Source organism: Triturus cristatus, chromosome 11, assembly GCF_964204655.1.
Source record: "Triturus cristatus chromosome 11, aTriCri1.1, whole genome shotgun sequence".
In the NCBI taxonomy this organism is placed as follows: domain Eukaryota; kingdom Metazoa; phylum Chordata; class Amphibia; order Caudata; family Salamandridae; genus Triturus; species Triturus cristatus.
This window is the reverse complement of record NC_140594.1, coordinates 1,120,125,301-1,120,152,145: the sequence shown is the minus strand read 5'-3', so window position 1 is coordinate 1,120,152,145 and position 26,845 is coordinate 1,120,125,301. Positions and strand designations below refer to the sequence as shown.

At 42.8% G+C, this 26,845-nt stretch overlaps 1 protein-coding gene across 1 annotated transcript in view; it reads right to left on the bottom strand.

Annotated features, from left to right (window-relative positions):
• LOC146786151 (cytochrome P450 2J2-like) overlaps positions 1–26,845 on the bottom strand; it is a 110,569-nt gene that overhangs the window by 18,731 nt on the left and 64,993 nt on the right. The window lies entirely within an intron of this gene.

The following is a 26,845-nucleotide window of genomic DNA, read 5'->3' as shown; positions in this document are numbered from 1 at the left end:
GAGTAAATAACGTGGCCCAGCAGGGGAATAAAAGTCCCGGAAACTGATTATGAAATGAGCTAAAGAAATGTGATTATTCTTGGCGACCCATAGGATGTACACATATATCATTAGAACTTACATATTCAAACTCAGCATGCATGTTTGTCCCAGTTCGACACCTCAGAGAACTGTGTAGGCCTCAGTGGACCAAAACAGCACATTTCACCTATTTGTGTGAAACAGTGAAGCACTAGAGATGTTCGAGTAAACCATAATGGCCTGCTGTGAATGCCCACTAATATAAGGCTAGTCCAGGTCAGCACCTAATCTGTCAGATTCCCTTCTGCACCAGGCTATCTGTGCACAATTACCAGGATGCGCATGACAGTAATCTCACATGTGCAGCGAGCACACTGGCCCAAATACATGTGCACAAATGTTAATCTGAAACCACCCCAGTACCCCATATCCTACCTGTGTGTCACACACTCCTTGCCACAAGTATTAAAACAAGTATTAAAAGTCCATCTCATCAGCATGTTTGTACAAATAATGTTCCAATGCTTAAACAGGATATGTTGTATTACTGTAAATGTCGTCATTGTTTTGTGTGCTTTAATACTCGTGCCAGTAAGGGGCTTCACTATGTGACTCATTTGTTTGTGCTGACTCTGATGACTCATTCTTTGATTGCCGTTGGCAGCAGGTGTCTGTTCTGGAACATGCTCAAATCAACTGCTGACCCTGATAACCTATTTGTTCTAACTCTGGTGACTCAATTGTAGTTTCCCATTAGCTGCAAGTGTGTTGTGTGGAACATGCTCAAATGACCTGCTGACCCTGAGGACTCATCTATTTGTGCTGACTTTGATGTCTTGATTACTAGGCAAAGGCGATATATACTACCACAACAAACCACTATATTAGTCTGCACCAACTACCCCTAGCTACATCGCTTTTACCCTCAAACCCCCAAATAATAACTTCAAAGTTGTCTTACCGTATCCGGAGACAAGCAACAAGGAACCATGACTGACAGGGAATGAAATCAGTTTACAATGATGTTAATAGACTAAAATATATAAGTAGTGATACAAAAAATGGCTGCTAAATGAAAATAAAAAAAGACTACGTTGTAATACAAATATATGAAATTTTAAAGAAATTCATGAATATATAAATATGTATGCGTTGTTAATTTTATTTTGAAGTATTTACAATTATGTAAAATATAATAAAGGTTTTACAATGTTTTGGTAAAATATATATATAATAACTAACAGTACTATTGAATCTATTTTCACAATATATTTATTAAAGTATATACATTCAGAAAATGTTTCGCTTTATGTGTTTAAACAAAAATGTATATGTTGAAGAAAAAATTTAAAGTGTGTGAAACAACATGTAACAATCTCAAAGGTGTTGGGCGCTGAAGACATCAGATTTACTATTCCCACTACAATCTAAACCACTTTGTTGAAGGTGCTGGGCACCTACATTGGACCAATTACTATTCCCACTCAAATGTAAACCACTTTGGGGAAGGTGTTGGAGACTGGAAGAGCTATATTTATTATTACCACTTTAATCTAAACCCCTTTGAGAAAAGTGTTGGGCATTGTAGGGGTTATACTTACTATTCCCACTCCCATATACACCACTTTGGGGAAGGTATGGGACACCTGTGTAATATTCTCACAGCATTCTGAACAACTTTATGGAAGGAGTTGGACACTAGAGGGGTGACGTATATTATTAGATTAAAATGATCTATTTCACTATTTCCACGACACTATAAACAAATTACAAAAAATGTCACCTAGTAAAAGGGTGATATTTGCTATAGTACCTCCAAGGTTAAATAATTTACAAAATTATTATTCGAATAAATTATATATACTAATCCAAATAAAAATGATTCATATTTTGGCAAAATATTATTTAAAAAAAAAAAGAAAATATAAATATAAAAACGAAAGAAATAATTTCTCAAACTAATTTATCTAATTTTAAAAATGATTTTACTTTTTTGTTTGTAAAATAAATTGGTATAATATTATGAGTAACCAATAATGCCAATTTGAAAATAGTACAAATCATTTACAAATTACTTCAATATAATTACATTAAAAAAACCTAAAGTTTCTCAAAAAAATACTTCTATAAAATATTGAAACATCCAAATAAAATACAACATTTAAAAACAAAATAAAAAATTGGAATCAAAACCAAATTGAAAACATACAAAAAACACAAAGACCTGGAGTGGGCGAGTGACTGATATGCTGCCTTAGTGGAATGTCTGAGATGCCTTAACTGGACCACTTATATTGATTGCCAAAGCCCATGTAGAACACGATAAACAAGAGAGACTACTAGCATGGCTTATACATCCAAAGCAATCAGGGATGACTTCACTTTCCACTCATGCTATACTTCATTCTATGAGGGTGTTAGGCTCACGACAATGGAAGACCTTAGTAACCTTTTCGATAATATAGCCCTTCCACACGTACCGGACATATACAAAAAAACACTTCAGTCCTCAATCTGAGAAGAAATCAGGAACGTAATTCTCTGTCTTCCCACAGGCCACACTCCATTGATTACGGTCTACCAACTGAATTTTATACAACATTTGCTCTCATCTCGGTTCCCAAATTCCACCAACTCTTTAACACTGCCAAACACCTAAGGGCCTTCCTGCCTGTTGTTTCTCTACTGAAACCTGGACGTGACCCATCGTGTCTATTATCATATAAACCAATCTTCCTTCTTTCTCCAGAAAGGTTATTGCAAGACCTAATCTGTTTGGAATGGAATGTGTTTATCCCAAGATGTAACACCTCTCTTAACATTAGACAGCTATATTCAATAATGGAGGAGGCGCCCCAGACATGTCTGATAGGAATGCCTGTCTCTTTACCTGTAACAGGCATTAACTAATTAATGTAGAGCCAAATGCTACAGGTCCTTTGACGTTTTGGATTCATCCCACAACTTCTAGGATGGACCCAATAAATGTATACTAACTACGCAGCCGGGGTAAAGACAGGACAACATATATCAGATCCTTTCGTAGGGACCGATTCACATAACTAATCTGAGACAAATACCTAAACTTGCTACTTTTGGTATTCACAGAATGCACTTACTACTTTTGGTTAAACTTACTAATTTTGATATTCACAGAAGGCATTTAGTAGTAGTAAACTAATTTACTACTACTAAACGCCTTCTGTGAATACCAAAAGTAGTAAGTTTAACCAAAAGTAGTAAGTGCATTCTGTGAATACCAAAAGTAGTAAGTTTAACCAAAAGTAGTCAGTGCATTCTGTGAATACCAAAAGTAGTAAGTATAGGATTTTGTCTCAGATTAGTTCTGTGAATCGGGCCCCCAGTGTCCAGGGGTACCCTTCAGGGATGCCCCCTGTCTTCTCTTCTAGTTGCTATAGCCTTTGAGCCTCTGGAAGCTAAGATGCAGGATCAAGTCAGAGAATGGGGCATACTCTTGTTCGACCGTGTGCACATCATCTTCCTCTATTGCGTTTGTATGATCCTTTGCTACCTGTTATAGAGGAATTCAGCGGCATATCAGGGCTGAACATCAATCATGATGAATCCCTTCTGTTTCTCTGTATGGAAAACCTCTGAGATTGAAACACCCAAATGGACACGGGAACCATACCGTGGCCCAAATACACATGCAAATACCTAGGCATTCAGATTTACCAAGAGCGATTGGATCTGCTACAGGGCAACCTAGGCAGGGTCATATGATCGTTGCGCTCTCAGATCTCGATTTGGACCTCCTTCCCGCTGTCCAAGGGGGGGGCGATTGCTGTCTTTAAAATGGTGATGCTACCCTGCCTTCTTTACTTTTTCACCAATCTCCCAGTTCTCGTCCCCCTCCCTGAAAATTTTGCAAACTTGATTCTCTGTTAATTGACTTTATGAGGGAAGGAGAGAAGACGGGAGGCGTTACCCAAATGAAAGCTTCCAACATCAGCAGGCGGCATGGGGGCATCATATTTTTCCCACAACTACCTGATGTCTGGGTTAGCTAAGGGAGACACAGGTACAGTTACGAGGGGGCTCGCCTCCACAGTATCCTACTACCTTGTGCAGTCCGTCAACGTTCCCATTCTCTTCACCTAAGCACAGCTCTGGGCTGTCTGAATCTGGGGTTTTAATGCTTTTTCCCACCATGCCAGTACTCTCCAGGTCTTTCCCTCCCTTTACCCATAGGACATTACATACTCACAGCCCGAACATTGTTGGCATTGGGAAAGCAGGGATTACCACACTACGGGATTTATTTTCTGACGGGAAGTGGGAAGCTCCTGAACATCCCAGAGCTACAAGAACAATGCAGCTGCTAATGGCACCTTTTTACTTTATGGCACCATTACATGAGCACTAACCACTCACTGGACTGTTAGACACAAGGAACCCAACACCAACCTTCCTCTCCATACGTTACATACCATAGGACACGCCACACGACTGGGATTCAGACTTACCCCTAGGTCATCTCAGAAATAAATGGGCGGTCTCCCTGGGAAAGACATTTAGCAACAGAGAATGGAAGAAATTCTAGAATATCACCATAAAGTCTTCAGGAATGCCCAATTTTACATGCATTCAATTTCCCATCTTGCACAAGCATACTGACCACAGATTATACACTTATACACCAGACTGCAATAGATACAAGACCTCGGTGCCATGTGTCTAAAGCCAAAGTGATTCACATGTTCTGGGCATGTCCAGCATTGCATTCATTCTGGGGATAGTGTTATTGGACATTACTCGCACTAACTACTGAGCGAACCGATATTTCCACTGTATCACACTGTCTGCTGGACCTGCTTTTTGGATTTAGATTAACTCTATTTATCAAATACCTGACACAATATACGAATAACATCGAGGGTACACAGGCACACACTTATGCACCAGGGGCGTAACACAGGCCCCTCAACATCCATTGCCATGGCAACACTGATCAGTGTGGGCCATCCAAAGCTGGATCCGCTGTGTTTTCCTGCCTGGACCACCAACCACATCATAGTGGGTACCAGGCAGGAGAAAAAGAAGAAGTGGAGGGAGAGCATTCTGAAGGACATAAGGGTCACTGATTTATCACTTTTCAAAAATAAATCACACTTTGGTGATTTATCTTAGGAAAATGGACATGGGTTTCTTCTTCGTGTGACTATTTAATGAGGGAGAAAGGAGCGCAGTCAAGCCTAATGAAATACATATTTCAAAATGGTGATCTATCTAGGAATTAGTGCTCAATGTTTGCAATCCATAATGAAGTCTTTTCCTGTGATGTCAGTTCCTGCTTGAATCATATGTTAAGGAGACATTAACAAGTGCTAGAGGCATAGCAATGGATTTGTTCCCTTATTCATCATGGCATTCAATACAGGTGCCACTATTTAGGTCCCTGAATTTTGCTCCGAGGAGCCCCTTTAGATTTTTCTGTGGATGCCTTTGTTTGGCTCTTTTTCTCTACCTTGATGACAGGAAGAGTTTGGTGCAGTGCTTACCGATTTTTGTATTACTCTTCATGCTCAATCAAGAGCTACATGATTGCAAAGGAGGATATTTGCCCTGTATGGCTTTTTCTTTCAAATGAGATCCTCTTCAGGGGACTCTCAATACTGTTCACTTGTATTAGTGCAGTGCACTATGGGTAATGGGAGGAGTCACCCTTTCTTTGGTCAAACAAGAAGGAAACTTGACATACATTCAGAGTTTAGTCCTTGACACTTGCAGGTTCTATCACTGCACTTGCAGCTATTCTCAAAGATTTGCAGGGGGAATTCTGCCTCATTATTACACAAGAAGCTGAATTGTTGCAAAGCCTTCAAAATAACCATTTGCAATGCAAAGAAGTAGTCTATTTGTCACAGCACAAATATAGGACTGAGTTGCACTGCACCGCTTTGCAAAAACAAAGCAAACAAACTGCACGTAAGATACCTTTTGCCTTTGCCAATGCTCATTTTTGCTCCTCAAATAGCTTGCGTGCAGGAAGAAACAGAGGCCATCTGGAATGATGTTTCTTGAAGCAAAATAAAAATCATTCAAAAATGGCAGCCATATATGCACATGCATACACTGCAGCTATATTGGATTTTTTTCTTTTGAAATATCATTCCAAGATGGCTGCCCTAAATGTGCGTACAGTGCAGCATCCATCTTTGAATGAGTTTCTGTAAAGTAGAAATAATCTGTACAGGATGGCTGCATGGACATGGCACATGCCAATAAATTAAAAGATAACGGATGTGTGGGATGCCAAGCAATTAGGTATGAGCAAGTGGACTAACAGCTGAATGAAGAGGTCAGTGTCACAAAAATAATATTTAAACAATGTAGAAAGCTTGAAGACAGTGGGGGTGGGGGGCAATTAGCAGAGTCACAAATGATGAAAAGCAAGTATCCGTAGTACAAAGCTGTTGAGCACTTGCAAAAAGACAATAAATAATAAAACGTCAGTGAGGTAAGTGATGCACTCCCATGGAGTGCTAGAAAAAATAAAATAGTCCCATTACGTCAGCAATGGAAGGATAAAACTTATCCAATCAAAAATGAAATAAAGTAATGTGCACCTGGTGTGAAAACTACATAAGAAAACAGAGGAAAGCCATTGAATGAGGAGAAGGGAACGGAGATAGACAAGAGAGCCATTCAATCAATAGTATGGGCCTGTTGCAGAGCAAACTCTGAGTATTGTAACGCTAAAGCTGTGTGCATGCAAATCCTAAAAAGAGAGAATCTAAAATGAAAAAACTGAATGAATGAATGAGTAGCCATTTGTGAAGCACGCAACTGCTTCACAAGAAGCATCCGGACGCCCTTTCCAGTTGGCAATCAGACACTTAAAGGAAAACAACTCTAAAAAAATGAAATTGAAGCATCTACTCCTAAAGTGGGTCAGTCTTGAATCACCATAAGCCTGGGGCCATATCTATGTGGCAGTATCTGCCACCAGGATCTCAGGGATTGGGCTCAAGTTCAGACTAGAGCAATACCTCAGTAAACCATCTTACTGCACCTTTATAAATTCATAGATATGTAAAGAAAGCTACAGATCAATGAGAACCTGACTAGATAATATTGCTTATCAGGGGAATTGATTCCTTATGCAAAGTTAGTATAGTGGTTTATTAAAGGTTGCCCAAGGAAGCCACGTAAGAATAACAGAATATGTATTTATTATACATAAATTGTACAGAATGGACCTAATCTTATGATCTGTGGAGGGTTTTACAAAGAATATCTCAAACATAAGCTGCTTTACACTGAACAGTTACATGTGTGGGTTGGTAATTAAAGAAAGGACCTGACAGAGAGAGGGGCAGGTAGAAACATGTAATTCAGACTCTACCGATATAGATCACTGTGCAGGTGGACTTTTACATACTACATATTTTGATCAAATGAAGTATGTTTATAATTTCAGGAACATGAAAATAAGATTATTTGCAGAGAATCACACAATGTTATTGGACATACACCAATGCCAGGATTAAATCTTTATTATCCAAGCTCCAAGATCTGCAGTTTAGCAGCTACACCACATTTCTGCTTGGTAAAGAAAGAAGATTAATAACAACTATCTAAAACCAAAGTAAGAAGGCATGACAAAACAGGTCTAACAAGTGATGTGGAAAACATGTCAGAAGAAAGTTTTGTTTCTAAACTGTCCATGTGACCTTTTTTTAAAGTAAGAGTAGATCCATTGCAATTGGTCCACAAAGGTGTCTGGACCCATGCAAGATTTTCAGGATATACTTGTGGAATACATTGATGTATAAATAAGAATCATGGACATGTCAATTATTGTCCTGTGTGTATACAGGGTTTGTTTAGAACAAACGTGGCCTAAAGGAAATTGAGAAATGTACCAGGTGAAAGCAAAGATGCAGCCAACCTGTGATTGGAGGGTTAGCTGGTATCTAAGAGTGAGAGGGAACTGTTACTGCATCATGATGTTGTATTGTTTTTTAAAGAAATGTGTCTGCAGGTGTGCCTGATGGATAGCGGGTGTTTTTTCAGATCCTGGGTGTGTAGATGGTGAAGTGCTTTTGCCGTTTTATTTCTTTTATGCCCTTCTTTGTATTTATTTTGATGATGTCCAGCTGCGGTTGTACTGAGAGCCACCGGAGATGGTGAGTCTGCCAGTCAGAAATGCAGGTGTGCTGGTCATGGTGGCTTTAAAGATGGTGTGGGCTGGGGCAAGCAGTGGGGTTCCATCAGGGTGGGACTGATATAGTCATATTTCTACAGGCCATTGATGCAGAGGAGGCCGGTGTGGAGTTTAAGAGGCTGTGAAACCATTGCCACCATCCAGATGCAAAAGTATGAAGGCTTAAACAGCTGTTCTGAAGTTACTTTCTGGGAGGAATGATTTCAGTTTCTTTAGTGATTCAGTAGCACTGACTTTGCAGGGGTTCAAAGAATTTTCCCCACCCATGAACCAATGTGAAGGGGTCACTGCCCCCCCGGAAATGAAAGGCCAACCCTGTAGTGCACATATTCATTGCCAACTTCTGGCGAAAACTCCAAGTTCCGCTTCTCCAGTCTATGCATTCACCTCCTACTGGACCACGAGAGATAAAGGACATTCCATGTATTTAGTATGAACATTCCTTCATGGTTCAGACATGATTGTTCTTATTTGTCTCCAGTCTGGAGGTGGTGTGATGGGTGGGCGGCACAAGCTAGGGCCATTACAGGCCTCGAGAAATCTACTCACCCACTTACAATGGCAAGTCAGATTTTATCTGGGCGAGCTGTTTTTAGGGCCTCCTGGCCCATTCTGGCGAGCTAACAAAGAACATGTGTTCTGTTCATTCAGAGAGTGAATGTGCTATAAAGATGTCTTTAAATATTTTATCTTGTCACATCTGCTCTGCGTTCAGAGAAAGGAGTCAAATGTCAGCTCGTCTTCTTTTAATTTGCTGCTTATTTGATCCTGGCTTTGGTGTTTACTTTTCTTTCTCTGACAGCAGAGTTATAATTTTGTAAAGTGAACTGTCTGACAAAGATGCTGTACGAAGAATGTGAAATGAAAGGGTGTAGGATGTCAGGTTGTATTCTAACACACATTTAAATAGCTTGTAAATGAACTGTAGAAACATTTCAAAATATATTTCAGTAGTTATGAAAGCATATTTTTCATTACTGCTTGATAAAAAAAGATTTTCTTAGGATGATAACAAATCAGTACACTTTACTTGGTGATGTGCAAATAAGAAATATTTTTGCTGAAACCCAGTTTCCACAGATTATTGCTTACACGCTATATTGTTTTTATCAGTAAGTATGCTTGTCTAGTGGGAAGGTTTGTGGCCATTCCAATGGAGAATGTGCTGCTTGTAAATGTCAGTGCACTACCATATAATTGTTTAGTAATATATTTATTAACAGTGAGTTTCTAAACATGAACTCAGAAACATTCCTGCCCCTGCCCCAAAGACAATGCTACTAGTGAACTAAGAGGCAAGTCAGGGGTCTTGTGTACCCTGTAAGTGGACTAAATTCTTATCATATATGGAGCAACATTTTAGTCTATTCAATCGAAAAGAGTTTTTTTTGTACAGCGGAAATGCTGCACTCACATATTTGAAGGTGCTGTCATTTATGATAATGAAGAAAAAAGGCAGCTCTGAAAAATACTTTTGCTGGGGATCATAGAAATTGAGACCGGCTTAGAGGTCAAGTACATGCCACTTAGATCGAGTAGATTATTCAAGTTACTGGACCTGCGGGTCTGGTAAAATTTTTAGGAGTTTTCTAGGCCTGCATCAGTAAAGATGTGTTTTCTGAAGAAATCTGTCAGATGCCTGGAGGCTGTAGCTGCACCAGGAGGCAAAACACTGGCTGGGGACACAGGAGATGTGCAGCCCAAGTTCTGTGTTTCCAGATTTGGATTTTGTGTCACAGCTAAGCATAATTTCTCCCATTTGTGCAAGAAATAAATGAATGCTGAGGGTGCTCATTTGTTTTGTAAGACTGACCCTTTTTTTATGCATATTGGTTCAAGACTTTTTGATTACATGGTTTTGGAAAATTGCCCTCGGGTCACTGCAGTCTTTTTGTCTTTTTCTGACCTCAACTTTGTTGGCTTTAGGACTCTGAGCACTTTACGATTGCTAACCAGTGCCAAAGTGCATGCGCTCTCTCCTCTAAACATTGTTTTATTAACTTATCCACAATCTGTATATTGGACTCTTTTAAAAAAAAATATCATTCCAAGATGGCTGCCCTGCATGTGCCTACAGTGCAGCATCCATCTTTGGATGAGTTTCTGTAAAGTAGAAGTAATCTTTACAGGATGGCTGCATGTACATGGCACATGCAAGTAAATGAAAAGATAACATATGTGTGGGATGCCAAGCAATTAGGGATGAGCAAGTGGACTAGCAGCTGAACGAAGATGTCAGTGTCACAAAAATATATATTTTTTAAATGTAGAAAACTTCAGGACTGTGGGGGGAGGGGCGTTTAGCACAGTCACAAATGATCAAAAGCAAGCCACCGTTGTACAAAGTTGTTGAGCCCTTGCAAAAAGAAAATAAATATATACAAAATAAAACGTCAGTGAGGTAAGTGATGCACTCCCATGGAAAGGTGAAAGAAAAACAAAACAAATAGTCCCATCACGTCAGCAATGGAAGGATAACGCTTATCCTATCAAAAATGAAATAGCAAAGTAATTAATGTGCTGCAGTTGTGGAAATGCAAAAACACTGGAATCAAGCTATCCTGGCTGAAGAGGGGTGAAACCCCGAAACCGGTCCTAGGATGCTTGTTTCCGGTCCAGGGAGGACCTGGCTTGGCAGTTCGGGCTGAACTGTTCCCATGAGGCACAGGGTCAAGACTGATTTGCATATGGCCAGGTCTAAACTGGGGTGGCATGGTGAGCAAAAGAATGATGGATTTAACCAAGATCTCTTGAATGGGGGTGAATGTCTTGATTTGTTCTGCATTCCGTACATCAATTGTGTGCCAGTTGTGGAAATAACACAAAAACACAGAGGAAAGCCATTGAATAAGGAGAAGGGAACTTAGCTAGACAACAGTCATTCAATCATGAGCACGGAGCTGACACATAGAAGCCTCTGTGTAATTTAACGCTAAAGCTGTGTGCATGCAAATCCTGAAAAGAGAGAATCTAAAATGAACAAATTCAATGAATAAATGAATGGCCATTTGTAACGTGTGCAACTGCTTCACAAGAAGCATCCAGACGCTCTTTCCATCTGCATGGGGCCATATCTATGACTAGAGCAATACCTCAATAAATCGTCTGACTCACCTTTATACATACATAGATATGTAAAGAAAGCTACATATCAATGAGAACCTGACTAGATAATATTGCTTATCAGGTGAATTGATTCCTGATGCAAAGTTAGTATAGTGGCTTATTAAAGGTTGCCCGAGGAGGCAACATAGAATGACAGAAAATCATCATCGAAGATTCTTTATCTGGTTTCATAACCATCAAAGTTACAAAACATCCATATGATACATATAATATATTTTGCTTCATTCCGTATCCTTGATGCATAAATACAATATAATAGATGATTAAAATCAAATCATAATACGTAATCCCGGCAGACCTCATGCAATGTAATTTCATTACTGTAATTTCAGTCGGAATATCAAAATAAACCCTCAAATAGATAATCTTATCTCTGCAATGCCTAAATTATTAATTAAAATTAACCCCAGGTTCCAAGATATATAAAACTTGTGATATGTTATACAGGGCAATGTTCGAAAAAGTGACTTTTAAAGATAATTGGCAGATAAATATTAGCTGTATAAACACAATTATATACATAATACATAAATACTTAAAATTGTTTCCACGGGACAAGCCATACACTAAAATGTTAAAACTTATAATGGTTTCAGAAACTTCTCCTGCTTTATACAAATATTAAACAAGAACCAACTCACAGAAAAACCAATCGGGCCAGATGTGTCAGTCGGTAATATTTGTTTCGCCTCTCTGAAATGTAGTGCCTCCAAGGATAAACAGATCAGGCGCAACCATTTTCTGTGCACACCACAGTATTTAGGACATGCAAACATAATATGGTCAAGAGCCGCAGAACTCATGCCACAAGCTGGACATGAATCGGACGAGAAATTTGTATTCCAATTTTTGCTGAGTGATCGAAGGGCCAAAGAGCCTGTTCTAAATCTAATAAACAAGCTCTCGGCCAACAGTGGTGTTATATTGCCCATATAGCTTTCAAAGCCAGGAGTAGGTTTAAATGCCAAGAACTGCTCGGTGAGGTGGCCCGAGTGCCCCTAGATATTATTTCATGCCACACTATGTTATGTTATGTTATTTATATTTATAAAGCGCACAGATGCCGCAGCCAAGTGGCGTCCCGGCGCTATAAAGGATCAGGTGACATAACACAAGACGCGTGGTACCCAGCCGCAAAAACCATTAAGCCAGAGGAAACAAAAATGTTTTCACAGCCTTTCTGAACGGCAGCAAATCAGGAATAGAACGAATACTAACAGGCAGTGTGTTCCAAAGGCTTGCTGCCAAAACACCAAATGAGCGGCCGCCCATCCTGGCTTTTCTGAAACGAGGGACATTAGCCAGAAATTGACCCGTTGATCGTAATGCTCTTGCAGGGGTATAGTAGGAGATGGTCTGAGCTAAAATGGGAGGAGAGGCAAACTTTAGGATTTTAAAAACCAGGCACAAGGCTTTGAACTTTATCCTTTATCCTCTGCCCGACAGGTAACCAATGAAGGTCCAGAATGGAACGCCTAGCTGAGCAGAATTTGGGCAAACCGACCAACATTCTGGCAGCCGCATTTTGCACACGCTGAAGGCGTGTAAGCTCTGCTTGGTTGGTGCCCAATAGAAGTGCACTGGCGTAATCCAATCTGGAAAGAATCATAGCTTGGACTATGAGTTGCCTAGTGGAGGCATCGAAAAATTTGAAGATGGGCCTAAGACTTTGAAGGGCACCAAAACAGGTACCAGCCACCTTTTTTGTATGAGGGGTAAATGATAGATTGGCATCAAGCCAGACCCCGAGGTTCTTTACCTGTGTCACCGGGATAGGGGCTTGGCCAAGCTCTGATGGCCACCAGTCGCCTTCCCAAAGATGAGCCTCTTTGCCCAAGACTAAGACTTCAGTCTTAGTGGCATTGAGTTGGAGGCGGTTATCCGTCCTCCAGCTTGCCACCTCCTTGAGGGCCCTCTGAAAATTGGAAGCATCCAACACAGTGTTCCCGTTTAGAGCAACCGCTAGCTGGGTGTCATCGGCGTAGGACACCATAGTTAGGCCCCATTTATTGGTGACCACAGTCTGCGGTTGCACATACAAATTAAACAGGGTCGGACTAAGTGCCGAACCCTGCGGGACTCCTTGGGAGATGTGGCGAGGAGTAGACTCATAGGGAGGTGTAAACACTTTAAAAGTGCGCTCAGCCAAAAATGAGCAAAACCAGTCTAGAGCTGCACCCTCCACTCCGGCTTCTCTTAACCGTTGAAGCAAAATCGGGTGGGAGACAGTGTCAAAGGCGGCACTGAGATCCAAAAGGATCAGTGCCGCTGTCTGTCCAGAGTCTAACATCCTCCGCAGGTGCTCAACCATAGCCAACAGAGCTGTCTCTGTGCTATGGCCAGCACGAAAGCCGTTCTGGGAGGGATCAAGAATGCCTGTATTTAGAAGGTGACCAGATAAAATATTATTGGCGTGAGCCTCAGCGATCTTAGAGATCCATGGAAGCAGAGAAATGGGCCGATAATGTTCTGGTTTTGTTGGATCTAGAGTAGGCTTTTTTAATATCGGCATAACCGTGGCTTGCTTCCATTTTATGGGTACCGTCCTAGATGTGAAAGATAACCTGATGAGATTATAAAGAGACGGGAAACAGATCTCGGCGGATTCCCTAAATTGTGCAGGTCTCAGAGGGTCCGCCGGAGAGCCCGATTTGACTTTCACAACTAAGGATTCAAACTCTTCCTGGGATGGCACAGGAATCACTGACAATGGACTGGAAATGACATGCATAGATCCTATGTTGTTATTAGATGTAATAAGAGGAGGAAAAGACCTATAGATCGCGTCCACTTTCTCCACAAAAAAAGATGCTAACTCTTCACAGTGGGCCAAAGAGCCATTCCCCATCACTGCGACTTTCTTATTGGGCAGATCTTTAAAAACCTTAAAGATTAGTTTAGTAGGGTTAGAACTGTTCTTAAATTCTAAGGAATAAAATGAGGCCCGTGCTTTACAGATAGCTCGGTGATACAGCTTAATGCTGGCCTGATATCCCTGTTTAAGAATGGGATCATATGCCTTGCGCCAAGCTCTTTCTGCCCTCTTACAGGCGACCTTAAGGAGCCTAAGGGAGTCGTCATACCATGGGCTTGAGTGGCCCGGCCGGATCTTACTCCAACCCGCTGGTATTAAAGTGTCTAATGCTTGGGTCAACCACTCGCAAAAGTGGTCATACCCGGAGGCGACGTCTGTAGGGAGTTCTGAAAGATGTTGTAGCAAAAGGTGGTGGAAATCTTCCAGATTCATATTCCTCCAAGGGCGTTTAAAAACGACGGGTATAGTACTTTTAAAAGGAGAGACAGTCGAAGTAATCCAGACTTCGACCAGATAGTGGTCTGTCTACACCATAGGTTTAGGCGGCGATACACTCACATTATACAGATTCGTCAGAAAGGGGTCCAGAATGTGACCCCCTACATGGGTCTGACAATTAATGTGCTGATATAATCGTAGCGCCTCAAGATCTGCAAGAAAACTACTCACCACAGAGGATTGAGGGGCATCCATGTGGAGATTAAGATCACCTATTATACTAAAGTTTGCTGATCTGAGGGCTAGAGAAGAGACCACCTCTGGAAGAGCAGTTCGAAAGGCAGCATCAGGGCCGGGGGGTCTGCAGATAACCAGACCGGAGAAGGTAAACTGTGGGGTCATCGAGATTGCAAAGTGAGCACTTTCGCAACCCGCTATACCTATGGCATTCCATGAACAAGGATAACATGTCTTAACCACGGCCGCAATCCCGCCACCTCTTGAGTTACGATGTAAGGTATACATAGTATAATCCATAGGTAGAGCAAGATTTATCGCCGCCGTGGCGTTGTCATGTAGCCATGTTTCCGTTAAGAAAAATATATCCGGTCTTTCATCTGTAAGTAGAGTAAAAACATCTAAATAATGGCAGACCAACGATCTCACATTCAGATGGAATATTTTAAATGTACTTTGCCGGTGAGAGACCGCAGAGCGGTCTACTACATTGAAAACACTTGGTGAGGGCTGTAGGGCCCTAATAGGCAGAGACAATGGGAGCTCAAACCTACACCGAGAACACTGAACAGGGCCGGAGAGAGGATCAAGGGCCCCATGCGCACATCCACCCAACCTCTTCCGAAAGCTAAGTAGGTAATTGGCCGCAAGCATAGTCAACCTCCAGAGAGTCCTGCCCTAGCCCTGCCTTAGCGCTGACGAGCGCAGACGGGCAGGACTCTGGCGTGACTCAGGCGCAGAAAAGGCGCTTCCGCTGCGCGTCACCGCTGCGCTAGAAAAGAGCCATCTAATATAGGCTAAACCCCCAATCGAGCACTAGAGCGCTCGGGAATGGTGGCTAGAGCATCCCTTCCCGCTCCAAGATGGCGCTCATAGAAACGAAGCAGCCCCGTGAGCCCGGACCCGCAAAATGGCGGTGAGTTTGTTAAATTTTACAGTGCAAGTATAGGCCAGGAGGTGGGTAAGAACAATTAAAACCGGGAAAAGAAAATAAAGCTAACAAAATACAACACGCGGCAGTTTAAAATTCCAAGAATTAGGCTTCGGCTACGGCGGAAGCACGCTGCAAGCTCCGTGGTACTCGCCCAGTGGACACCTTTTCCAGGCTGACCCGGCGAGTACAGGCGTCTAATATAGGCTAAACCCCCAATCGAGCACTAGAGCGCTCGGGAATGGTGGCTAGAGCGTCCCTTCCCGCTCCAAGATGGCGCTCATAGAAACGAAGCAGCCCCGTGAGCCCGGACCCGCAAAATAGCGGTGAGTTTGTTAAATTTTACAGTGCAAGTATAGGCCAGGAGGTGGGTAAGAACAATTAAAACCGGGAAAAGAAAATAAAGCAAACAAAATACAACACGCGGCAGTTTAAAATTCCAAGAATTAGGCTTCGGCTACTGCGGAAGCACGCTGCAAGCTCCGTGGTACTCGCCCAGTGGACACCTTTATCAGGCTGACCCGGCGAGTGCAGGCGTCTAATATAGGCTAAACCCCCAATCGAGCACTAGAGCGCTCGGGAATGGTGGCTAGAGCGTCCCTTCCCGCTCCAAGATGGCGCTCATAGAAACGAAGCAGCCCCGTGAGCCCGGACCCGCAAAATAGCGGTGAGTTTGTTAAATTTTACAGTGCAAGTATAGGCCAGGAGGTGGGTAAGAACAATTAAAACCGGGAAAAGAAAATAAAGCAAACAAAATACAACACGCGGCAGTTTAAAATTCCAAGAATTAGGTTTCGGCTACTGCGGAAGCACGCTGCAAGCTCCGTGGTACTCGCCCAGTGGACACCTTTTCCAGCCTAGAGACTAGTAGCTCGATTTTAAGACCTGCTTGTCCACCCTACTAGTAATTCAGGCAAGTCCCACATTCTGATCAAACCCAATTTTTTGCACCAGTCACAAACAAACCTTAACAAGGGTATTCTCAAGGCTCGATCCATATTCCTTACATCACTTAAGGAGTCTCTATATTCAGCTAATTCCGGAATAGGCCAGATACGGATCCAGATTAGTATTTATTATACATAATGGACTGATTGGGCCAAATCCATTATTTGTGGAGGGTTTTACAAAGAACATCTCAAACATAATCAATAAATCAATCACTAATTTGTAGAGCGCACTAATCACCCATGAGGGTCTCAAGGTGCTGAGCAGGGGAGGGGGTGCAGCTACTGCTCGAACAGCCAGGTCTTGAGAAGTCTCCAGAAGGTCAGTAGGTCCTGGGTCTGTCTCAGCTGTGTGGGGAGGGTGTTCCATGTCTTGGCCGCGAGGTAGGAGAAGGATCTGCCGCAGGACCTGTGGATGCGTGGAACAGTGGCGAGGGCGAGGTCGGTGGAGCGAAGCTGGCGGTTCGGGGTGTAGAAGATGAGAAACTTGTTGAGGTATGCTGGTTCGGTGTTGTGTAGTGCTTTGTGGGCGTGGGTGAGGAGCTTGAAGGTGATCCTCTTCTTGACTGGGAGCCAGTGCAGGTATTTCAGGTGGGCAGTGATGTGGGTGTGGCAGGGTATGTCGAGGATGAGGTGTGTGGAGGCGTTCTGTATGCGTTGGAGTCTCTTCTGGAGTTTGGCCGTGGTTCCTGCGTAGAGGGGGCGTTGCCGTAGTCCAGCCTGCTGCTGACGAGGGCCTGTGTGACCATACTTCTGGTTCCGGTGGGGATCCATCTGCAGATCTTGCAGAGCATGCGGAGGGTGTTGAAGCAGGTGGAGGAGACAGCTTTAAGTTACTGGGTCATTGAGAGCGATGAGTCCAGGATGACCCCAGGTTACGTGCGTGGTCGGTGGCTGTGGGTGCGGCTCCCAGGGTGGCTGGCCACCAAGAGTCGTCCCAGGCAGAGGGAGTGGATCCAAGGATGAGGACCTCTGTCTTGTCCGAGTTAAGTTTTAGGCGGCTTGTCTGCATCCAGCTGGCGACGGCCTTCATTCCTTCTTGGAGGTTGGTTTTGGCGGTGGCAAGGTTTTTGGTGAGTGAGAGGATCAGTTGAGTGTCGTCGGCGTAGGAGACAATGTTGAGGTAGTGCGAGCGGACGATGTTGGCGAGCGGTGCCATGTAGACGTTGAAGAGGGTAAGGCTTAGGATTGATTCTTGGGGCACACCGCAGATGACCTTGGTGGCTTCGGAACGGAAAGGCGGGAGGCGGAGCCTCTGGATTCTGTCGGTGAGGAAGGAGGTGATCCAGTCCAGGGCTTTGTCGCGTATTCCTGCGTCGTGTAGGCGTGTGCGTAGGATGTGGTGGCAGACGGTGTCGAAGGCGGCCGAGATGTCCAGGAGGATGAGGGCCGCAGTTTCGCCATTGTCCACTAGGGTCCTGATGTCGTCTGTGGCAGCGATGAGGGTGGTTTTGGTGCTGTGATTGCTGCGGAAACCAGATTGGGACGTGTCCAGGATGTTGTTCTCCTCGAGGAAGTGGGTCAGTTGCTTGTTGACGATCTTTTCAACGACTTTCGCCGGGAAAGGAAGAAGGGAGATGGGCCAGAAGTTCTTGAGGTCCTTTGGGTCCGCTGTGGGTTTCTTGAGTAGGACGTTGACCTCGGCGTGCTTCCAGCTTTCTGGGAAGGTGGCGGTCTCGAAGGAGCTGTTGATGATCTTCCGAAGTTGGGGTGCGATGCTGTGGTTTGCTTTGTTGAAGATGTGGTCAGGGCAGGGGTCGGTTGGTGAGCCGGAATGGATGGTGTTCATTGTCTTGATGGTGTCCTCGTCGTTGACGTGGGTCCAGGTGAGCAGGTTGTTGGTGAGGCTGGGAGGCATAGGGTCTGCAGTATTGTCGGCTGTAGGGAGGGTCTGGGTATTGAAGCTGTCGTGGATGTCTGCAATCTTGCGGTAAAAGAAGGTGGCTAGGGAGTTGCATAGGTCTTGCGATGGCGGGATGTCGTTGGATCTGGAGCTGGGGTTGGAGAGCTCCTTCACGATGTTGAAGAGTTCTTTGCTGTTGTGTGCGTTGTTGTCGATGCGTTCCTTGAAGGAGGTCCTTTTGGTGGCTTGGATCAGTTGGTGGTGCTTGCGGATGGCGTTCTTTAGGGCTGTGTGGTTTTCCGGTGTCTTTTCGTGGTGCCACTTTTTCTCGAGTCTTCGACAAGTCCACTTGGTTTCCTGGAGGTTGGTGGTGAACCAGCTGGCCTTTCTGTCGGTGTGTCTGTTTGAGAGTTTTTTGATCGGGGCGAGAGTGTTGGTGCAGTCGTCGATCCATTGCCTGAGGTTGCTGGCGGCTGTGTCAGTGTCACTGGTGTTTGTCGGTGAGTCTCGTGTGAGGGTGGTGATGAGCTGGTCTTCCGTGACCTTGTTCCAGCTGCAGTAAGGATTCCATAGCAGGTGGTGGTGCGCGGTAGATTTCTTGAAGGTGAAGTGGATGCAGCGGTGGTCGGTCCAGTGGAGTTCGTGGTGTGGCTGAAGGTGACGTGGTTGCTGGCTGAGAGGATGAGGTCGAGCGTGTGACTGGCGGTGTGGGTAGGGGTTGTGACGAGCTGTTTGAGTCCGAGGTTGGCGAGGTTATCGAGCAGAGCATTCTCGAGGTGGAAAATCAGGTCTCCCATGAGGATGTAGTCTGTGGACGCAAGAGCGTGCGTGCTGACGATGTCGGAGATGGCATCGGTGAACTGTGGCCAGGGACCGGGAGTCTGTAGACGAGTGTTCCTCTGAGAGTGGTGTTGGGGTCGGTGTGGATCTGGAAGTGCTGGTGTTCGGCGATGCTGGAGGTGTCTGTCGTGCAGGTTGAGACTCTGAGGGTATTCCTGTAGACGATGGCGATTCCTCCTCCTGGTTTGTTGGTGCGGTCCCTTCTGGTGATCTTGTATCCATCTGGGATGGCTATGGCGATGTTGGGTGCCGAGGAGGGGTTCATCCAGGTCTCTGTCAGGAACGCGATGTCCGGGAAGGCGGAGTCGAGTAGGTCCCAGAGTTCAATGGCGTGCTTGTGGACGGAGCGGGTGTTGAGTAGTATGCATCTGAGGTGGTTGCGTTCTGCTCTGACGGGTGGGGTGGGGCGTGCGGGTGTTCGGCGGCTGGTGAAGCTGCAGCCACGGCAGGTGAAGGGTCCGTGGGTGAGTGTCGGGATGGCCTGGGAGTAATTTGATGATCGTCCGGTGTTGAGTCCGCGGAGGAAGCCAGCGTCGTAGCGTCATCGGGTGTCGTGGCTCTGCGAGGGCCAGGGGGTCTGGTGCTGGGCACAATCCAGGCGTGGACGGGCACAGAAAGGGTTGCCTGAGGCACGCCTTTGGCGTGACCGTACATTGGTCTGCATTATATAGGGGAGGGGAGGGAGGCTCAGCTGGGAGGTGGGAGAATAGGCGCGGGTAGAGGGGCGGGCCGGGGCAGCAGTGGTGGGAACGGGGGAAGCGCGAGGGGGCAGGCACAGATGAGGAGGAAATCAGAGTGGCTAACAATAAAACAAGTGAAAATAGAACGAAGACAGATGCTGGAACACAGAATAGAAAACAAGTAAATACAATTAGACCAGGATCACAGGATCGCAAAACCTCCGAGGCAGCAGACTCGAACACCCAGGTATTTGGGCTCCGCAGGCAGCGATGAAGAGCAGGAGCTGTGGAGATAGTGCAGGCCTATGACCGAAGTCAAGGTCTCACAAGTGAGGTGCTATACACAAAACAGTAAGATGTGTGGTTCAGTAATTACAGAAAGAAGGACCTGTTCTAGAGGGACAGGTGGAAACATGTCATTAAGACAATACTAATATAGATCACTGTGCAGATGGACTTTTACATACCACATATTTAGATCAAATAAAGCATATTTATAATTTCAGGAACAGGGAAATAAGATAATTTGCAGAGAATCACACAATGTTTTTTGAACATGCACCAATGCCAGGATTAAATCTCCATACTTTGTGCTTCAAGGTCTGCGGTTACATTTTCTCTTGGTAAAGGAAGAAGATTGATAACAACCATCTGAAAACAAAGAAAGAGGGCATGACAAAACAGGTCTAATAAGTGATGTGAAAAACCTGTCAAAAGAAGGTTCTGTTTCTACACTGTCCATGCGGCCTTTTTCTAAAGTAGAAGTAAATCTGTTGTAATTAGTCCACAAAGGCGTCTGAACCCATTCCAGCTTTTCAGAATAGCCATGTGGAATTCATTGATATATGAATAAGAATCATGAACATTTAAATTATTCTCCTTTATGTGTACAATGTTTGTTTAGAAAATATGTGACCTAAAGGAAATAGAGAGATGTACCAGGTGATAGTAAAGATTCAGTCAACCTGTGATTGGAGTGTTAGGTGGTATCTAAGAATGAGAGGGAACGGTTACTGCATCATGATGTGTTGTTCTTTACAGAAATGTGTTTGTAGTTGTGCCTGGTAGGATAGGGGGTGTTGTTTCAGATCCTGGGTGTGTAGATGGTGAAGTTATTTTGCCTTTTTATTTCTTTTTTGGCCTTCTTCGTATTCATTTGATGATGTCCTGGCTGCGGGTGTACTGAGCGCCACCGGAGATGGTGAGTCTGCCAGTCAGAAATGCAGGTGTGCTGGTCAGGGTGGCTTTGAAGATGATGCATCTGGTTTTAAAGATGGTGTGGGCTGGGGCAAGCAATGGAGTTCCATCAGGGTGGGGCTGATACAGTCATATTTCTTCAGGCCATTTAAGCAGAGTTATGCGGCATATAAGAGGCCAGTGTGGAGTTTGAGAGGCTGTGAAACCCACCATTGCCACCATTCAGATGCAAAAGTATGAGGGCTTAAACAGCTGTTCTGAAGTTACTTTCTGGGAGGAATAATTTCAGTTTCTTTAGTGATTCGGTAGCAATGCCTTTACGGGGGCTCAAGGAATTTTCCCCACCCACGAACCAATGTGAAGGGGTCACTGCACCCTAGAGATGAAAGGCCAACCCTGTACTGCATATATTCATTGCTCACTGATGGAGAAAACTCCCAGTTCGGCTTCTCCAGTCTATGAATTCACCTCACATTGGACCACGATAGATAAAGGACATTCCATGTCTCTATTTTCACCAGGTATGAACATTCATTCATTCTTCGGACATGATTTTCCTTATTTGTCTCCAGTCTGGAGGTGGTGAGATGGGTGGGTGGCATAAACTAGTGCCATAACAGGCATTGAGAAATCTACTCACCCACTCGTAATAGCAAGTTAGATTTTATCAGGGTGAGCTATTTTTAGGGCCTCCTCGCTTATTCTGGCGAGCTAACAAAGAACAGGTGTTCTGTTCACTCATAGAGTGAATGTGCAATAAAGATGTCTTTAAGTGTTTTATCTTGTCACATCTGCTCTGCGTTCAGAGAAAGAAGTGTAATGTCAGCTCATGCCTTCTTTTCATTTGCTGCTTATTTTTTCCTGGCCATTGGTGTTTACTTTTCTTTCCTTTACTGTGGAGTTATAATTTTGTAAAGTGAGCTGTCTAACAATGATGCGGTACAAAGAATGTGAAATGAAAGGGTGTAGGATGTCACATTTTAGTCTAACACACATTTTAATAGCTGGCAAATTAACTTTAGAAACATTTCAAAATATATTTCAGTAGCTATGAAAGCACATGTTTGATTATAAAAAAGATTATATTAGGATGGAAACAAATAAGTACACTTTACTTGGTGAGGTGCAAATGATAAATATTTTTGCTGAAACCCAGTTTTCACAAATTATTGTCTACATACTATATTTGTATTGTTTATTAACAGTGAGTATTTAAACATGAACTGAGAAACATTCCTACCCCTGCCCCAATGACAATGCTACTGGTGAATTAAGAGGCAAGTTAGGGGTCCTGTGTACCCTAAATTTTGGCTAAATTCTTATTATACATGGAGTAAAATTGTAGTCTATTAAATCTGACAAGTTTTTTTGTAGAACAGAAATTCTGCACTCGCATATTTGAAGGTGCTCTCATATGTGATAATGAAGAAAAAGGCAGCTCTCTGAAATAAAATATTTGCCTAGGATCATACAAATTGAGACCAGTGTACGGGTCAAGTACATGCCACTTAGATCGAGTAGATTATTCAAATCACTAGACCCGCAGGTCTGGTAATTTTTAGGATTTTTCTAGAAATTCATCAACAAAGATGTGTTTTCTGAAGAAATCCGCCAGATGCCTGGAGGCTGTGGCTGCACCTCGAGGCAAGACACTGGCTGGGGACACAGGAGATGTTCAGCCAGAGTTCTGTGTTTCCAGGTTTGGATTTTTGTCACACAGCTAAGCATAATTTTCCCCATTTGTATTTGTAAATGACGTGTGAAGGTGCTTATGTTTTTTAAAACTCACTTATTTTTTTATGTATATTGGTTTTGCCTTCCTCCTACTCTTTTTGGGACCTCATCCTTGTTGGGCTCTGAGCACTTTACCATTGCTAACCAGTACTAAAGTGCATGTGCTCTTTCTTCTAAACATGGTCTCATAGACTTATACACAATCAGTATATTTACTTTATCTGTAAGACCCTAGTAGAGTGCATTAGTAGTGCCCAGGGCCTGTAAATTAAATGCTAACACTTATTGTACCACACACACAATTAGTCCTTTAAACATGTTTCAGGCGTGCCACTGTAGAGCCTGTGTATGCAGTTTACACTGCCATGTCAACTTGGCATTAAAAATCCCCTGCCAAGCCTTAAACTCCCCTTTTATTATACATAAATCACCCCTAACATAGGCCCTAGGTAGCCCAAGGGCAGGGTGCTGTGTAAGTAAAAGGTAGAAAAAGCAGTAATATGGCCTTTGGCTGACCAATACTGAGATTACTCTTATACATTCTACCATATATATCACACAGATTCAATCATGGAGGACTCAGTTACAAATGAAAAAGCAGTGTGCCAGCACAAAAAAAGGGTATTGAAAATATTATGTATCAATTTATTAAAAACATATAAGACAAGTTGAAAAATAGAAAATCATACATAATTCATTGTGTTCAAATAAAAAACATCACACTAAAACAAACTCAATTATAAAAACAAAGACGAGAGTATTAAAATACACAACACTTTGTGATAAAGGAACCATATCCGTATGGTGTAACGTTGGGGCTTGACCCTGATGTACAAAGAACAATCAGTATCTAGTGTGACAGCCCACTAAATGGATTATGATGCTAGTGCATCGACGCGTTTTGGTGGTGTTGGCTTGATTTCAACTATCTTTATCAAGACTAAAGATATTACTCTCTGATGATATAGCTACAATTAAGAACATAAAATTATTAAACATAAACATGAGCAACAATGATCTACAATAACAAGAAGATGCATATACAATATCATTCACATGATTAATCTGCAGAATTGCTTAAGTTGATATTCAATTTTTTTATTTTATTTAAAAAATATATATATTGAGCAACTAACCATATTCATGACATCACTGCTTTGAAAATTACCTCCGAATACCTCCATCAATCAATCTCACACTCACACATCAGCATAATCATTCAACAATACACTCACGGTCCCACCCGATAGGCAGAACACTGAAGACTCATACAAAAGTGGACTATGCCTCACCATAGGTATAATCTCATCAGGGTGCAAGAATCACTTCTATTCTGGAACTCCTTGTTGGGGAATGTAAAATGCTTCTCCCAGTACTGACATTTTAGCATTACAAACCTGAGTGGAGACCAAAACAGTGTATCTAAAAACCTGCATATTGCATTTTATAATAGCACTTTATTCTAATTCAGTGTTAGAGACCCTTCTTGTTATTAATTTGTTCCTATCTCACCTTTTGCATACGGTCAAGCGGAGTGAAGATAAAGCAACACAGCTGCCCTTGCTGCTCTTATTCAGTCACAGGATCTAAGACAAGGGGATATTGCACTGTTTATAAAAGGACTAATGGAAAATAAATTACTAGCCAGGTGATGGAAATAGCGACATACCTCCAAACCCATTGAAGGACAGCATCCGATGATGGCGGAAATATGCTTCTGGCTCAAAACTGTGTACTGCCGCATAGGATTTCTATATACCCTTCACTACATTGGGTCTGACACAAGAATCTAAAAAACAGAACTCCATTATAGGAAGGACAGTCCTATCTCAAGGCCCTACAGTATATAGACTCAAGGACAGCGTGTTGCATAGTTACTCACACTGTAATCTTTTAGTTGCTACCCAACAGCTCATGTAAAAAAAACATTCTCTTAAAGAGAATTAATAGAGACCTAATTTTCCATTATGCACCCTCTTGTGATATATCGACCTCTTCCCCTTGGTTTTGATTTCTATAAGCTGTATCTTCCATAGATACATCTCTCTAATGCCCCATTTTTTCAGGCGCCCACACTTTGTTTTTCCTGTGAATTTTAACATCTCCTAATATTGCATTGTGTCACATGTACAATCATTTCTGACACTGCAGCCAAAATGACATTGCATTTGTTTTTCTTAGTAAATGTAACGGCTTAAAAGTCTATCATGCAAGTGCAAATAGCCAGGGATGATATGGACTTTATTGGCCTAGAGGTATTGGTAAAGTGGGACACTATGCAGTGATTCTTTGACATGCTGTTAAGAAACCATTCATACAGTAAGGAAGAACTCTCTCCTTCATTGATTAGGGTTCATATACTGTCTAAGGGATTTGTGGGCTCTGCAGTGCAGGACACAGTAATTCATGTTGAGTTTTTGGCAGTTCTATTCTTAAACAACATAAATACTGTAATTCGTTTTGGCATTGTTCTCAAGAGAACAACTAAAAGTTTAAATCATAGATGTTTTCTAGAGGCTAGGTTGATGCTAATTGAATTATTCAGTGTTACATTTATTTCCACCTCATTCTTTGTTTTCTTCAAAGAGGCCTTCAAATCTAGCAAAACTTGCTGAGGTGAAGTTACAATTGTTTCCAGATTTTGGGGCACATGGATGCATGTTATTACATTTTTCTTACTCCATTAGCATTTCTTCTGCTTTTATTTTAGGCTCAAGTCATGTGTGGCACTCTGCATGCTTAGATTTCTGAGCCTATTCTTACGGCGATAAAAGCAGAACTACATGCCCCAGAATGCAACATGCTTTTGTATAAAGCGTTAGGACTGGGCGAAGGTATCACACAGGTCATGGATCTACTTGGCAGCAATGAGTGTTTTTGGCTACCTCAAATACATAGACTAACATGTTACTGCTAAGCATATTTCACTGTGGCTAGATAATAAGGCTCATGTAATCAGATTCTCTTGTGCACTGTAAGGGGACAGTGAAAAGCTAAAATCATTCTTCCTTTAAATTAGCATCAGTCAGACTGTTAACATAGAATCACAGGGGTTTCAAAGCAAGTGAGAGGGGTTGCTAAAGGGCTGCTTTTCACCCTCAGTGATTAAACCAACCGGTTACTGCTATTTCAAGATAATATGCTTTCAGACTTTGCTGTTTGTATTCAGTGGTTATTTATGCCTGTTATCATTCATTATATATATATACGTGTTTCACTATGATGTTTTCTATAAACGTTGATAAAAACAAATATTTCTAGGCCTACCTCTGGATCCAAAGTTTACTGTGGTCAACCGTTCCACCTTTTTCATGAGTGTCTAGCCTTGTAGATGGCTTTCCCACTTCCCTGTTTGTAAGTGTATGTCCAACTATGAGAAATGTGATGCAAAAAATGGTAGCTGAAATATGTTGTGGATTTTTGTAACAAGATGTTAATGACAGCAGCTTAGAGATTCATTGTGTAATGTTTTTGTAGACTGATGTTCAAGGAACTGTGGTGTGCTTTAAGCCTTTAAAGCTCCTTTTCTATATGTCCTGTGGAGTCCTCAGTACTATATAATTCCTGGTTGCATCATGTCCTGTGACATCCCTTAGGGTGATGTCCCTGAGTTCAACGGCTGTGCCCTGAAGCTCATCGCACCCTAAAAAAATTGGAAGTTGGCTCCCTTGGAGAGAGTGGTGATGAAAGGCCATCTTGGTTTTCTTGGAGATGTGTTCCTTAAAGATGACACCAGTTTCTAGAGTGAACCCAAGTGACTTTGTATTGGGTGAGAGTTGTGGTGAGAATCCATCCAGGTTCTTGACGTTGTTGGGCGAGTTGTTGCATGTTGTTTTTGGTGAATA